Genomic DNA, 15,792 nt, shown 5'->3' on the forward strand with positions numbered 1-15,792 from the left:
ATTGCCTGCTAACCAAGAGGTCGGCAGTTCAAATCTACCAGCTGTTCCTTAGAAACCCTCTGGGGCCCTTCTATCTCTCTAATAGGTTCTCTATGAGTCAGAATCGACTGGATGGCAATAGTTTTTTTGGTTTGGGTTGTAGTTGTTAGGAATTGAATTGTGTCTACCAAAAATACGTGTTGTAAATCCTAACCGCTATGCCTGTAGTTATAATCCCATTTGGGAATGAATTGTCTTTGTTATGTTAACGAGATGGGATTAGTATAAGGTGTATTTTGAGTCAATCTCTTACAAACTATAAAAGGAGCAGATTAAGGAAGCAGAGTTGGGTTAAGATAGATGCCAGGACACATGGATATTTCCAAGGAACCAGGAAGCAGAAGCTAAAGAGACAAGGACCTTCTTCCAAGGCCCACCGAGAGGGAAAGCATTCCCAAAGAGCCAGCACTGTGAATTCAGATTTCTAGCCTCCTAAACTGTGAGAAAATAAATTTTTACTTGTTAAAGCCTTCCACTGGTGGTATTTCTGTTATAGCAGCACTAGATAATTAAGAAAATAGTATTGCTACATTATATTTAATCCTTACAATGTCATTTGAGGTTAATGTTATCTATTTAATAGGTTTTTAAAAAAAGACGTTGAATGAATTGCTTAAGGTCACATGAATAATAAGGGAGAGAAATCAACATTTGAGACAATTGTTGTTGTTGTTAGGTGCTGTTGAGTCTGTTCTGACACATAGTGACTTGATGTACAACAAAACGAAATGCTACTAGGTCGTGTGCCATACTCACAATCATTGCTATGTTTGAGCCCATTGCTGCAGCCACTGTGTCAATCCATCTCACTCAGGATCTTCCTCTTTTTCACTGATCCTCTACCAAGTGCAATGCCCTTCTCCAGAGACTGGTCCCTCCTGATTACATGTTTAAAGTACACGAGATAAAGTCTCACCATCCTGGCTTCAAAGGAGGGTTCTAGCTGTATTTCCTCCAACACAGATTTGTTCATTCTTCTAGCAGTCTGTGGTATGTTCAGTATTTTTCACCAACACCATAATTCAAATGCATCAATTCTTCAGTCTTCCTTATTCATAGTGTGTCACAGTGCATTAAGCGTTATGATAGAACACTAGAATAAAACCCAGCCCCTTACCATGGTTCACTAGGCTTTGTACCAGTTTCCCCATGCCCACCTCTTCGAGCTCATCTAAGACCTGTCTCCCCTCTTTCTGAAGGCACCATAGCCACTGGCCTGTTAAATAAATTTATAAATTCAGCTTGTTCCCAATTTAGGTCTCTTGCCCTTGCTGCTTCCTCTCCCTGGTATTTAGGCTCCCCCTTTTCATATGTGTCTGCTCAAAAGTCAGCTTTCTTGACAACTCAAGATAAATTATTAATTCCCAATAGTAATCCTGTCACATCACTCCATTTAACTTTCTCCACAGAAGCCACAAGTACCTCGTTCATTTTGGGGTATATGCTTTATTATTGGTTTCCTATTCAAATGTAAAAGCACTATGCGGACAGGAACCTTGTCAATTTGATTTGCTAATATATCTTTAGAACATGGTACATAGTGTTGCTGTTGGTGTTAGTTACTGTCAAGTCAATTCTGACTCATGGCAACACCAAGTGTGCAGAATAGAACTTCTTCACAGAGTTTTCAAGACTGTGACCTTTCAGAAGAAGAGTGCCAGGTCCTACTTCTGAGGTGCCTATGGGTGGGTTTGAATTGCCAGCCTTTTGGTTAATACTCCAGGGTTTAAGCACTTGTTTCATGCAGAGACTCTTTAGTATGTAGTAAATGTCTATTAAATTTTTGTTGAATGAAAAAAATAATAGGGTTTTAAAGAAGCATAAAAGCAGGGGCATCTAAATCTGATGAAGTGAGGGATAGCCTTCAGGAAGAGGGTCATGATTATTAAAGGTAAAGTAGGAAGTAGCTTACCCAAGCAATTGTGGTTAGCTGTCCCTGAATCATAGCGATCCCATAGACAACAGGATCGGACTATTGTGATCCACAGGGCTCGCGTTGGCTGATTTTTCAAAAATAGATCACCAGGTCTTTCTCTCTAGTTTGTCTTACTCCGGAAGCTCCACTGAAACTTGTTCAGCATCATAGCAACATCCAAGCCTCCACTGTCAGATGGGTAGTGGCTGTGCTCGAGGTGCATTGGCCAGGAATCTAACCTGGGTCTCCCACGTGGAAAGCAAGAATTCTACCACTGAACCATCACTGCCCTCTACCGAAGCAGTGAAGGTGGCTATTTCATAGAACAGTGGTTGTAAACTTTCGTAAGTTTTCCCTCCCCCCACTCCCACCCCACACCATGGGAATTTGGCAATGTCAGGAGACATATTTGGTGGGTGCAACTTGGGGAGAAGATGCTACTAACAACTAGTGGGTAGACAATAGAGATGCTGCTAAATATTACCCAACCCCCCCCCCACATGAGAAAGACTCTTCTGGCCCCAAATATCAATAGTGCCAGGGTTGAGAAACCTTAGCCTAGACTGATGATCTTTCCTCAGCAAAACTCTACGTCCTCAATCATCAATATTTATAAATATCTTTTCTCAGTCTCTTCCCCCTGCTGCACTCTGATCCTTCTGATCTCCGTGTGGCCACTTCCATCCTTGGTTACGTTGAAGACTTTCACAGAGTTACTGAACTCCAAAGCTTCCCCATATTCCTCGGAGAAGCTGCAATCAAAAGTCCAACTTGTTCTGGCCCGAGACTCTGGAGCTCAGAGTTGGAGAGGGTTGAGGTCTCACATTATAGTATCAAGGAAGCAGGGATCCCGAGTGAGACACCACAGGTACTAACTAAAGAGTACTAGGGAACACTCAGATCCAGGATGTGGGGGTTTGGGAGTGTACGCTGAGAAATCACTTGGATTTTGCTGAAGCTGGCACATGCAGTCTCCTCTGTACTTCATCTGTCTGCTCATGTCCTCCCTGGTGAGTTCCACAACTCTGAAAAATTAGAATTGTCTCAATTTGACCAACTCAGCAGTGCATGAGTACCAAGGGGCTTTTTTTCCTTTTTATTTGACTTTCATGAAACCAAGTTCAATGAGATTTTATAGTCTCTTGAAGCCTGGGGACTTTTCCCCCATACTTTTGTCTTATAAAACCCTGATAAAAGTATGAAACAAAAATTGATGAATTCCAACCAATTTGAGCTTCTTCATTTACAGCAGCCTGGTAGAAAATGCTGGGCACATTTCATTTCATTTCTGATGAAATAAGTCTAATTAGTACTTATAACTACAGTCTAATTCCAATAATATACTATTAAACGAGTTCAGAAATGTATTTATTGATCCACGTATAACAACACAACATCCCGCATTCAGATGTTGTCAGATAGCTAGGTAGATACGTACCCACACATTTTCTGCATTCTTTGATTATGGTACTTTTTTTTTTTTTTATGTTTCATACTGTGATAATGAGCCTTCTGAATTGCTATTTGTAATAAATTTTGGGTAAGATTATTTACTTTTCTTTCTATTTTTTATTTTAGTCTATGAGTGTGGGACCCTACAGAGAGATACAAATTGAGAGAAACAAACATTTCAGAGAAAACAAACCTCCAGAGCTTTGGAAAGAGCAAGGAACTGACAATTTGAAGGGCTTCAAGTATGCCAAGTGGCCATCATAACTCACTCCACATTTCAAAAAGGAAAAAACAAATCAAGATTTGAAGACTTTGCCGAGCCTTTTGTTTACTGAGAATGTTTTCATTGTGCTTTGGCTATCATTCTTGTTAAGATTCATTTTAAGAGCAACTTATTTCTCTCTCAATGAAATTTACAGTTTATAATGAGAAAGACAATTTGAATTCATCTCAGCTTATATAAGTGAGGGTTGGCAGTGTTAAGAGAACTAGCCCATATTATGAGGTTTGTCAGTGGCAGAGCAGGGACAAGAGACCCTTTTTCCCCAAGTCCTAGTCCAGGGCATTTTGCAACATGTTATGCCTCTAAAGAACATATTATAAGAATAAGTGACTACCGTAAGTTCAAAGGCAAAGCCATGTCATCATTCTTTGGGATAGGTTCTTTGAGAGTGTGGGGATGTAAAAGTTGAAAGGATACTTCCCCAACCCCACTGCCATTGAGTCGATTCCGACTCATAGCGACCCTATACTTAGAGATCACCTATTCAATGCTCTCTGTTTCCTGAATTAGAAAAATGAGGTCTGGATAGGAAAGGGCATTCAAATGCCACAAGGATCCTCTTTTTTCATCTCAAAATTATTTGAATATTATTGCACAGTTAGAAATAAGGGGAAAGTGACTTATATACAGTGTAACATAAAGACTATACAATGAGTAAAAATAGATTTTATTTGTTCATAAATAAGGTGTGAGTCATTTGATCCAAGAGTCCTTTCTTTCTCATTGCTTTAGTATACTTTGAACATAAAAGTTTGTTCTATTTTTGGCTCCTTTTTGTACTAGAAATTACCTACATTTCTGTTATTGTAAGTTCAAAATGTAGCGCAACTCTAAATTATTTTATTTAATTCTCCTTAAATAAACAGGCAAACCTAGTTTAAAACATCTTTAGAGAGACATTGTATACCTTAGAAAGACAGCATAAATTATCTAAATAGACAAGAAAAATGAGGCAAAAGGAAAATCAAAGTTCTTTCGTAAAAATCACGCTTTTGAACATTGTGCTTTGTCATTCCTCAATGCCCTTTTAAAATGCATTTAGACTTCTCATGTAAGCTATTTAATGTACACTTTAAGCCACAGCAAAATCAACTTGCTGATCATTTGTTTTCTAAAACATCACTGTCTTTTCTTTTACAACAAAGATGACTCATGCTATTATTTGTATATTTTACTGCAGTTTGTATTTATTTATTAAAAAACACATGGGTAGTGGTAAGAAAATCTTAAACACACTAGTAATAGTAATAATATGGAAGACAGATTTCATAGATTCAATCAGAAACAATGATGGAGATTATTAGTCATGACTAAAGCAATGACTGCTGCATAAAAACAAGTAAACAAACAAAAATACTCATTGCCAGTGAGCTGATTCCTACTTACGGTTACCCTATAGAAAGAACAGAACTGCACCATGGAGTTTCCAAGGAGTGCCTGGTGGATTTGAACTGCCAATCTTTTGGTTAACAGCCATGGGACTTAACCACTACATCACCAGGGTTCCCTATAAAATATAGGACAGAGTAAAACCGGCCTGTAGGATTCCCAGGCTGTAATCTTTACAGAAGCAGACTGCCACATTTTTCTCCAGAGGAGTGGCTGATGGGTTCAAACAGCTGATCTTTTGGTTAGCAGCCAATCGCTTAACCACTGAGCCACCAGGGTGCTATATTTACTGCATAATAATGCATAATATAGTGTCTCAGTGAGCTTAGCTACTCAACATTACTCAAGAATGTGTGAGAAATTCTGAGCATATGTTGCTAGAGATTATCTTCCAAAAGTAAGTGTGTGTGTATACTTTTTCCTGGAAATAAAATTTCCCATAAAATCTATAAATTGGGTGTTGTCATTTTGTAAATGTTTTTAGCAACATTAGACTGGAAAACATTAGATTGTTAAGTGAGGGCCTCAGAAAGAAAAAGAAAGCATAATCAGTGGAGATCGAGTAACCTTAAAAAAAGGTGCAAACCAGTTGCTCAGGAAAAGGAAGAATATTCCTAACATCTCCACGCTCTTTTCAGGGTAGCTTGCTCAGACAGAACCGACCATGCTACATCACACTCTAGCATTCTTCCTGTCCTGGGACCATGACAACCTTGTCCCCACCTCAGGGCCTTTTCATTTGATGGTGGCTCTATTTGGAATTCTCTTCCCTCCAACCTTGACCATCCTGACTCCTTATTATGCAAATTTCTCCTTAAATATCACCTCTTCATGTAGGTCTTCCTGGGTCAACCTTGCTAAAGTAGGTCCATCACGTACTATGTATCAGTTCAGTCTGTACATTTCTATTGCTTCCATAGCATAAAATTAGAGGCAAGGACGTTAGGTTACATAACACATAAGCTTTAAAAATACATATATAACTTTCATTAGTAATTTGCTCTGTGGCATAAATGTTTTAATGCTGCTTCCAGTCATGCCTAACTTACTTCCGTAAAGTAGCCTAAGTACTTAAATAATCTGCCTCATTATGTATTAGGACAGCTGAAAATTCTTTTCATTCCGTTTGAAAAAAAAGTTTATTACAACTAATAAGAAGTCATTTTATGTAGCACCTGAACACCTAAGGGGATCTAACTGACTAATGGGCACCATATTAACCCACGGTATTACACAAGGAGAGTGAACTGGTGCGTCTTGCTATTTATGCCTGAAATCTGTGCATAAACAATTTGATGTAAGTGCAGGTGACAGATGAATAAAACATCACTGATCAAGCTGGCTGCAACTAAATTTTGGCTTAATCCTGCTGGTTTCATTTGGTTTGGTGGTTTTTTCTCTCATCTTCTGCTGTTGTTTTCATCTGAGGTGGATAAATATATATTATGCATGGGAAAAAATGAGCAACATAAATTTAAATATCCAGAACAGGTGACAAAGTCGTTCAGCTGCTTTCGGATATTATGCTCTCACTAAGGAGAAACATAAAAATACCACCCCACCCCTCAAGGAAAAAATGCCATTGCCTCTTTAAAACATAGATCCATCTCAAAAGAAGTTTGAATCGGTAAATGGATGCCTTTCTTTCTTATCCGTTCTCATTATGCTGGGAAAATTTATACATGAGGTGTTTTTAAACATACACCAATACAAGAGTTTGTTCAACGTTCTTTGAGGGAAGACAATGGTGAACAATAATTTTTGGTGCCTGAGAGAAACATGTAAAATTTTAATAAGTCAGGTGGCATTGACAGCTGAACAAACTATCAAGTTAGTCATGTATCTCCTGGCATGTGTCTGTCATAATAAAACGGTTTGGATTTTTCTTCTGTATGATTAATAATTTGTTTCTAAATATAATATATCTCTTTCTTATGTTGGTATTCTTTGAGGTACAAAGCTGGTTCCGTGGTGCAAGGGGGAAATTAAGAGAGTTTAAGGGAAGGAGTTTCTAATATTTGTCGGTTGCGTTCTATGCATCAAATTCGTTGTATATGTCATCATCTTTAATTTAAAAATAATTAGGAAATATGCACGGTTTTTTCATTCATTTTTGAAAAAAAAAGTTCACATAATTTAGATTTGGAGGAAAACATGTCATTTGCAGATCTTTCTCGCCCATTTTTTTTTTAAATAACTTATTTTATTTTTTATTGTTGTTGAAAATATATGGAAAAGAACATACACCAATTTAACGATCTGTACATGTACAATTCAGGGACAATAAATTACATTTTTCAAGTACATTTCAATTACATTTTTCATGCTTCTTTTAATGTTACCCAATAGATCTACGTTCTGTAACCTCAGAACTTAGTGCTGTATTCTGGAAGAACAAATGCAAGTTGATTTAATGTAACAGTGAATAAAATCAACACTATTCTTTTATTTAATATATTATAGCCAGTGTCATAAAAAAAAATGTATGCATTCACAGTTTTATAAACCTTTGTAAGGAAATTCTCATAAGAACTTAACTTTAGCCTAACTGCTTATTATACGTGAAATGTGATCTTTATCTGCTGTGCAAAGCTTCTAGCATCAGTCATTCTTTTCTTTGTACTGTACTTAAGTTGCATTTTTTCCAAAAGCATTTACTCATGTTTTACATCTGATTTATATTTCATTTTAAAAGCACATAATTTTTTTTCTTAAGGTGTCAGTTATTTTAATATTAGAATAGTGTCAGGAATGAAACCAAATACAGTGCTAAAATATTGTAAGAGGTAAATAAGTTTTAGTATGTCCACTTAATTAAAACAAAAAACAACAAAAAAAGTTGCTGTTGAATCGATTCCAACTCATAGTAACCTTACAGGACAGACTGGAACTGCCTCATAGGGTTTCCACTTAATAGAATAGTACAAAACCTAACACGAATGTTTCCACAGGTTTGTAAAAACTTGAAAAATGCTTATGTGTATTATATGTACTATAGACCCCATTGGTAACCTTGGTGGCATAGTGGTTAAGAGCTATGGCTGCTAACCAAAAGGTCGGCAGTTGAATCCACCGGGTGTTCCTTGGGAACCCTATGGGGCAGTTCTACTCTGTCCTATAGGGTTGCTATGAGTAGAATCGACTACTGCAACAGGTTTATAGACCTTATTATAGTAAAAATAATCTAATAAATATAAATATATAAAATATATGTAATACACGGAGTCCTGGTGGTATAGTGGTTAAGAGCTCCAAGGCTAACCAAAAGATCGGCTGTTCGAATCCACCAGCCACTCCTTGAAAACTCTGTGAAGCAGTTCTACTTTGTCTTACAGGGTTGCTATGAGTCGGAATCCACTGTAGGGCACCTAACAACAACATGTAATACATAAATATATAGAGAAAGAAGAAAGGGGGGGGTACAAGGGAGAGGGAAAGACAGAGATAGAGAAGGAGAAAGAGAGAGAGCAGAGTTATAAATTGAAAAAGAAAACATTTTTATATTCTTGGCTTTGGATCATTGAATTGTGGTACTGTGACTAATTTTTCGTCTTTTCCCTTAAAGTTTCTGTATCTTTCAAATATTTCCCAATAGAGCAATTATGGATTTTATAATAAAATGTTAACTAAAATTAAATTTTTATAAATTTCAAACTTGTACATAAAAAAATACAGATTAAATATATTTCTAGGATATAAGGTCAGGAATGTTTACTTTAACATTAATCTGGTATTTTGCATAACACCAATCACATGTAACAGGTCAAAACGTGTTCATAATTATAAGCCAATTAAAAATATTTTCAAGAAAAATATTCGTTTCGATAGCTAACATTTATCGATCACTTCAAATGTCATGCATTGTGTTTTGCATATATTATCTCATTTAATTTCCACAACCCTTTGTCCCTCAACTGATGACTCCATAGACAAAGTGTGGTGTATTTATACAATGGGATACTATTTGGAAATAAAAAGGAATAAACTAATGATACATGCTACAACATGGGTAATCCTCCAAAGCATGCTAAGTGAAAAAGACAGACATTAAGGCATACATATTGTGTGATTCCATTTGTAAGAAGTGTCCCAAAAGCAAACCAGGGTTTGCCTGATGCTGGGGGGCGGGGGGGCGGGCGGAATGGAAATAAACCTCAGAGAGGCATGGGGAATTTGTGGGGTGATAGAAACATTCAAACATTGACTTCTCATTGTGATTGTGCAACTCTAAAAATGCTCTAAAAATCATTGAATTATACACTTATGAAGAGTGAATTTTATGATACATAAATTATCCCTCAATAGAGCTGGTAAAAAACAATCAGCAAGGGATGCAGTTGGGGAGGAATAGAAGAAACAATTATAACATTATGTTGATAATTACTGAAGCTAGGTTATGAGCAATGGGGGTTCATTATACTATTTTTTCTACTTCTGTATATATTTGAAAATTTAATACAAAATCGAAAAAGAAAAATGAGGTAAGTAACCTCACGGCCCAGAAATATTCAGGCAAAGATTAGCAGTGCTTGTGATGGCTTCATTAACAGCTATAAGAAGTGAATTTGTCAGAAATTTCTCTTCATCCTTTAAAGCTGTAACTTACTTAAAACATTCAAGGTTAAATATGCACCTTGATTCTGAAAGAAGTCCATTGATTTCATAGTACATCATAAACAAGTTACTCTTTTTTCACAGAAACAAAAATTTGTGTAGTATGTAAGTAAATTGTAAAGAAAAACTGTAGAAAGAGAATATCAATTTATGTCTCCCAGGGTACAGGAATTAGAAAATTTTCATTTTTGTCATCCACCTTTTAACAGATGGAGCCCTGGTGGTGCAGTGGTTAAGAGCTTGGCTGCTAACGAAAAGGTAGGCAATTTGAGTCCACCAGCCTCTTCTTGGAAACCTTAAGGGGCAGTTCTACTCTGTCCAATAGGGTCACTATGAGTTGGAATTAACTCCACAGCAACGGGTTTGGTTTTTGATTTTATCGGGTAATTATCCTTCCTTCTCTTTCTCTTCTTAACTTCCCCTTCCTTCCTTCCTTCCTTCCTTCCTTCCTTCCTTCCTTCCTTCCTTCCTTCCTTCCTTCCTTCCTTCCTTCCTTCCTTCCTTCCTTCCTTCCTTCCTTCCTTCCTTCCTTCCTTCCTTCCTTCCTTCCTTCCTTCCTTCCCTCCCTCCCTCCCTCCCTCCCTCCCTCCCTCCCTCCCTCCCTCCCTTCCTCCCTTCCTCCCTTCCTCCCTTCCTCCCTTCCTCCCTCCCTCCCTCCCTCCCTCCCTCTCTCCCTCCCTCCCTCCCTCCCTTCCTCCCTTCCTCCCTCCCTCCCTTTCTCCCTCTTTCTCTCCCTCCTTCCTTCCTTTCTCCTTTCCTCCTTTCTTCCCTCCCTTCCTCCTTCCTTGTTTTCTTTCCACTTTAGAAGAGATGCTGAGAATATCCTTCCTTTTATCAAACACAGTGAAGACACATACACAAATACATTTTCAGCATGGGAAAAATGCATGCTTTCTCACAAAAATTATTTGTGGAAACATATTTATTAAAAAACCAAATGGAATCTATTAAGAATAGAAGAATGGATATATGTTTCTCAACTTTCTGTCAGTTTATTTTTGTTTCTAATCTGTTCTCTGTATCATCACAACTTGTTATTTTGTTGGCTACCATCAGCGAGGGGGCTAAAGATACTTAGAATTGTGAATTACTTTAATAAAACTATTTTACCAGGGCAAGCAGGTATCAGTCAGGTTGTAATGGATGTGTGCACTTTCTGATCACGACACTGCACACTCTTTCCTATTAGAAAATGGTTCCACTCTAACAGACTAAATTTGATGATTTGAAAAGACATGTCTCTCAAGTTGCCATTATTTATAAATCTCTTATTTAGAGGTGTAGTGGAAAAGCTATACGGATTCTGACACGATAGTTTCAGACCTTGGTGGCACCACAGTTATTAGACACATTTTAGTCAAGATGTTTAACCTTCTTGAGACTCTGTTGACACATTTGTCAGTGTGGACGATGATGCTGACTTCCAAGGTTATTGTAGAAGATCAGATAAGTTAATCTTTGTCCAATGCCTGTCATACAATAGGAACTCAATACGTGGTTACTCTTTTTTCTGTTTTGATGCCATTCTTACAACATATGATCCTAATAATAAAATACAAGTTCTAAATAAGCATTGTTGTGGAAAAGAGTAGGTAATAGCTTTTTGTGAAAAATTTTTAAACATGGATAGTTAATAGAAATAATAGATAACATTTATTGGGTGCTTACTGTGTGCTAGGCATTCTTCTAAGTCGTGTACAAGCATCATTTCATTTCAGAGGTGAATACTGTTATTAGGTACAGGTATAAATGGGGGAAGGAAGGCACAGAGTGGTTAAGTGACTTGCCCAGCATTTAAATAATGAGAGGCATAGTTTAGAAATGGACACAGGCAATCTGGTAGTAGTTAAATATGCAGATTTTTTTCTCAGTGTCCTTGTTCAAGGAACTTCAGAGTGTTAAACGAGTTCATCTAGGTAAAGCTCTTAAAATGTTTATCATTATCTGCCAGATTCTATGCTAGTAATTGTATTTAGATAGTCTCATTTGATCTTCATAAATTTCTCCCCAATTCTGAAGGCTAGAAGTCTGAATTTGGGGCACCTGCAAGGCTGTAGTCTTTAGCTAGATGTCTAAAGCATGGTATTGCCTCTAGGGGAAGATCTTTTCTTGTTTCTTTCAGCTTCTGGCAGCCCTGGATGGTTCTCGGCATTCCTTAGCTTGTAGATGGATCCTCACATGGTTTCTTCCCCCTGCATGTGTCTCTGTGTCTACTGTGTTCTTTTCCTAAGAGATCACTGAGAAGGGATTAGGTTTAGTACCTGCCTCCACTGAGGTTTGACCTCATTAGGATAATAAAAGAAACGCTATTTCCGAACAAAGTCTTATTCACAGGTACAAGGGTTAGGAATTCAACATACCTTCTGGGGGATGGGAATGGGGAGGAGAGACACAATTCAGTCCATAACAGTTGCTTTGGCTTTCTACCTCTCTCTCACCACCTCGTGGCACAGTGGTTAAATTGTTCTGCTGCTAAAGGAAAGGTTGGCAGTTTGAAACTACCAGCCACTCTGAGGGAGAAGCACGTGGCAGTCTATTTCTGTAAAGATTTACAACCTTGGAAACCCTATGGGGCAGTTCTGTCCTATACAGTCATTATGAGTCAGAATCGACTCGATGGCAATGGGTTTTGTTTTGGTTTGGTAATGGGCTAAATTGTAAGGGGTGCCCTGGATTAAGGCTGGAAAGCAAATGTTCATTTTATATTACTCCTTTAGGAAATTAAATGGAAAATACAATGTGCAGGTCTGTATTTAGTAGCCCCTATTTTTTTTTTTTTTTTATTTAGGTCAAAACCCCTGGTGGGGTTGTGATTAAGTGCTATGGCTGTTAACCAAAAGCTCGGCAGTTTGAATCCACCAGGTGTTCCTTGGAAACTCTGTGGGGCAGCTCTACTCTGTCCTATAGGGTTGCTATGAGTCAGAATCGATGGCAAAGGGTTTTTTTTGTTTGTTTGTTTATTTAGGTGTCGGTTAGTTGGTACAAAGTTTAAGCACTCCCCTTCTGGCTGAAAGGTTTGCAGTTCAAAGTCACCCAACCTTTCCTAGGGGAAAAGACCTGGTGATCTGCTAATGTAAAGACTACAGCCAAGAAAGCCTTATGGGGCAGTTCTACTCTGTCACATGGGGTCCCTATGTGTCAAAAACCAACTTGACAGCATATAAGAAAAACAAAGGTAAACAAAAATTATGCTTGGGCCCATGAGGATCAGAAAGACAAGGACAACATGTGCATTAAAAGGACAGACATGCTCAACATCGCACAAAAGTGTGTTGGAATGCCAAGAGAATGATTAAAAAAAAAAAAATGCCACTGAGTGGATTCCATCTTACAGTAACCTTGTAGTACAGAATAGAACAGCCCCATAGGGTTTCCTAGGAGCACCTAGTGGATTCGAACTGTTGACCTTTTGGTTAGCAGCCAAGCTCTTAACCACTAGGGCCCCAGAGAACGATTAGGACAGCAAAATAAAGGCACCAAGACAAGCCCTGGAACCTGAGATCCTTATTCCTTGTCTAGGAAGTCTTTCAACTTTCTCCTGGAGATGGATCCAATCATAGCCTGAAGCCAACTAAATTTTCTGACAGAAGGTAAGTCATGTTCAGTGGAAGGTAAGATCCCTCAAGGGTTTGAAGACAGGAGGTACTCTGGCACAATTTAGTTAGTTTATATTAAGCCAAATTCAGTAACTAATGATTACGATGAGAAGACACAATTTACGTAAGTATAATTTGTATACTATTTGTGTATTATCACAAGGACTTAGAAGAAATTTTCAGGCCAAATGCAATTTATTTTTAATGTTTGCATCAAGAATCAAACAAAGGACTTGTTACAAGTCGAACACATAATTCATCAAGCATCAAATAAAGGGCTTGTTACAAGTCAAACATACAAAGTTAACTAATGTAGATTTCAAGATTTATGATCACTGTATATCAAGGAGCCCTGGTGGCACAGTGGTTAAAAGCTTGACTACTAACCAAAAGGTCAGCAGTTTGAATCCACCAGCTGCTCCTTGGAAACTCTATGGGGCAGTTTTACTCTGTCCTATAAGGTCACAATGAGTCAGGATCTACTCAAAGGCAGTGGGGTTTTGTTTTGTTTTATATATCAAGGTAAAATTGGAAACATTTGGAGTACTTTCCTAAATTTGAAAGGCTATTTGTCATACTTCATTCCTGCATTTGTCGTATATTTTTATTCATCAGTTTATAGACATGAGATCATAACCATAAAAAATCCAAACCCGTCGCCAACCAGTCGATTCTGACTCACAGCAACTCTATAGAATGGAGTAGAAATCCTTAAAATTAACTTGTGTTAACTAAATTGTGATATTATCCAATGCTGCTTAATACTTGTCAATAGTTTCTTTTACTTTTGAGATAAAGTTTAAGAAACCCAGCAAGTCTATGGAGCAATTCAGGATTAGGTATATGATGGAGCCTCCCATTTCTTCTACATACATATATACTAGTACCTAAGAGTATTATGCTGTCCATAATTTGAAGGCACCCTGGCAGTGCAATGGTTAAGCACTTGGCTGCTATTAAAAGGTCAGCAGTTTGGACCCATCAGCAGTTCCTTGGGAGCAAGTTGTGCCAGTTAGCTTTTGTAAAGATTTACAGCCTTGAAAACCTTATGGGACATTTCTACTCTGTCTATAGGGTCACTATGAGTCAGAATTGACTTGACAGCAACAGGTTGGTCTATAATTTGTGTGTGTGTGTTTTTAACAAACAATTGTTTTCTAGACTCTCCATTTACTAATATCTGCCCACTATTCATTATTTAAGACAAAGGTCAAGGTTAAGGCACGAGTCAAGGTTCCAGTCTTTGGGACACTTTTCCTGACTTTTCAAACCTGCCCCACCCTTAATATTAGCCATGTTGATCATCTTATTTCCATAGTACCTTGTATATCTCTCTAGTCTGGTACTTACTGACCACAATCTTTTGTGTTTGCTTCTTTGCTCTCCTCTGTGTCCTACCCTGTGTAGTGTGTAAATAGAGTGAAGGCCTATATTTTATGAATTACCAAGCCTCGGGCACTTGAGAATACATCCTAATAGATAAGTGTTTATTGGCTTATGCCCTGTCCAAGTTCCATTATTTTGTAAATGAAAAAAAAAAAAAGGCCTAAGAGGGCTAAGAGATGTATGCAGGGGTATACACAAGTAGGTTATCATATCTACTAGCTGGTAAAGAGAAAGTTCTGAAAGACAATACACAAGGTCTGTATTAAGATAAATTATTTGTCCAGGTGCAAAACATCTAGGAAATTCCAAATAGTGGTGGCTTTTATGTGGGACAGAAGTATAAACATCATTTGTAAAGCAAGCAACAAAACCATTGGGAAGCAACCAGCTCTCTCTCATCTAAAACATCCATAAGTAAGACAACAAACATAAAAACACCTATTCTGTGGTCACTGTTTCTGGATTGCCTTATTAAAATGAAATGCATCTTTCCTGATGAGCCCACTAGACAATCCCAAAACAAATCCAGTTCAAATTTGCTGCAAAATATGGCACTTCATCCAAACACAATGATGAGCTCTGTTCTCTTTGACATAACATTGCCACTGCCAAAAAATGCAATAAATTTAGTGAAATAAATCACAAAAATGTGTTGATTGGCAACATAAAGGCAATGCATTCTCAGTGACAAAGAGGTTGAACTTCGTTCTGGGTTGATTCAACCCTGCTTATCTTTGATTTTCATGATGTATACGTGTTTTTTTTTTTTTTTTTTGTTGTTTGTTTCTGATCTACTGGTCTCCTCCTTAGAAACCAGTGAAGAAACAGTTTAAAGCTTTTTGTGGGCTGAAATTACTGAACTTGGGGGCTAGGGCTTGTGAAAAGCACATGAGAGATGGAGAGCAGAAATTTGGCTATCTTTTTCTTCCTTGTCTTTCTACTGAAATATATGTGGAAGTGAATGCATAGCTCCTGTAATAACAGGGCAAAAATCTGCAGAAGAGACAGACCAAATATTTCTCCTGGTGAAATTTTCCAGGAAAGTGCTAACTGAGCAGTCGATTAGTAGATGGTATTGTAAAGAGGAAGGGTGTAGTCATTTAGCTGTCATTCTGGAC

Source organism: Elephas maximus, chromosome 21 (genome assembly GCF_024166365.1).
Source record: "Elephas maximus indicus isolate mEleMax1 chromosome 21, mEleMax1 primary haplotype, whole genome shotgun sequence".
Taxonomy (NCBI): domain Eukaryota; kingdom Metazoa; phylum Chordata; class Mammalia; order Proboscidea; family Elephantidae; genus Elephas; species Elephas maximus.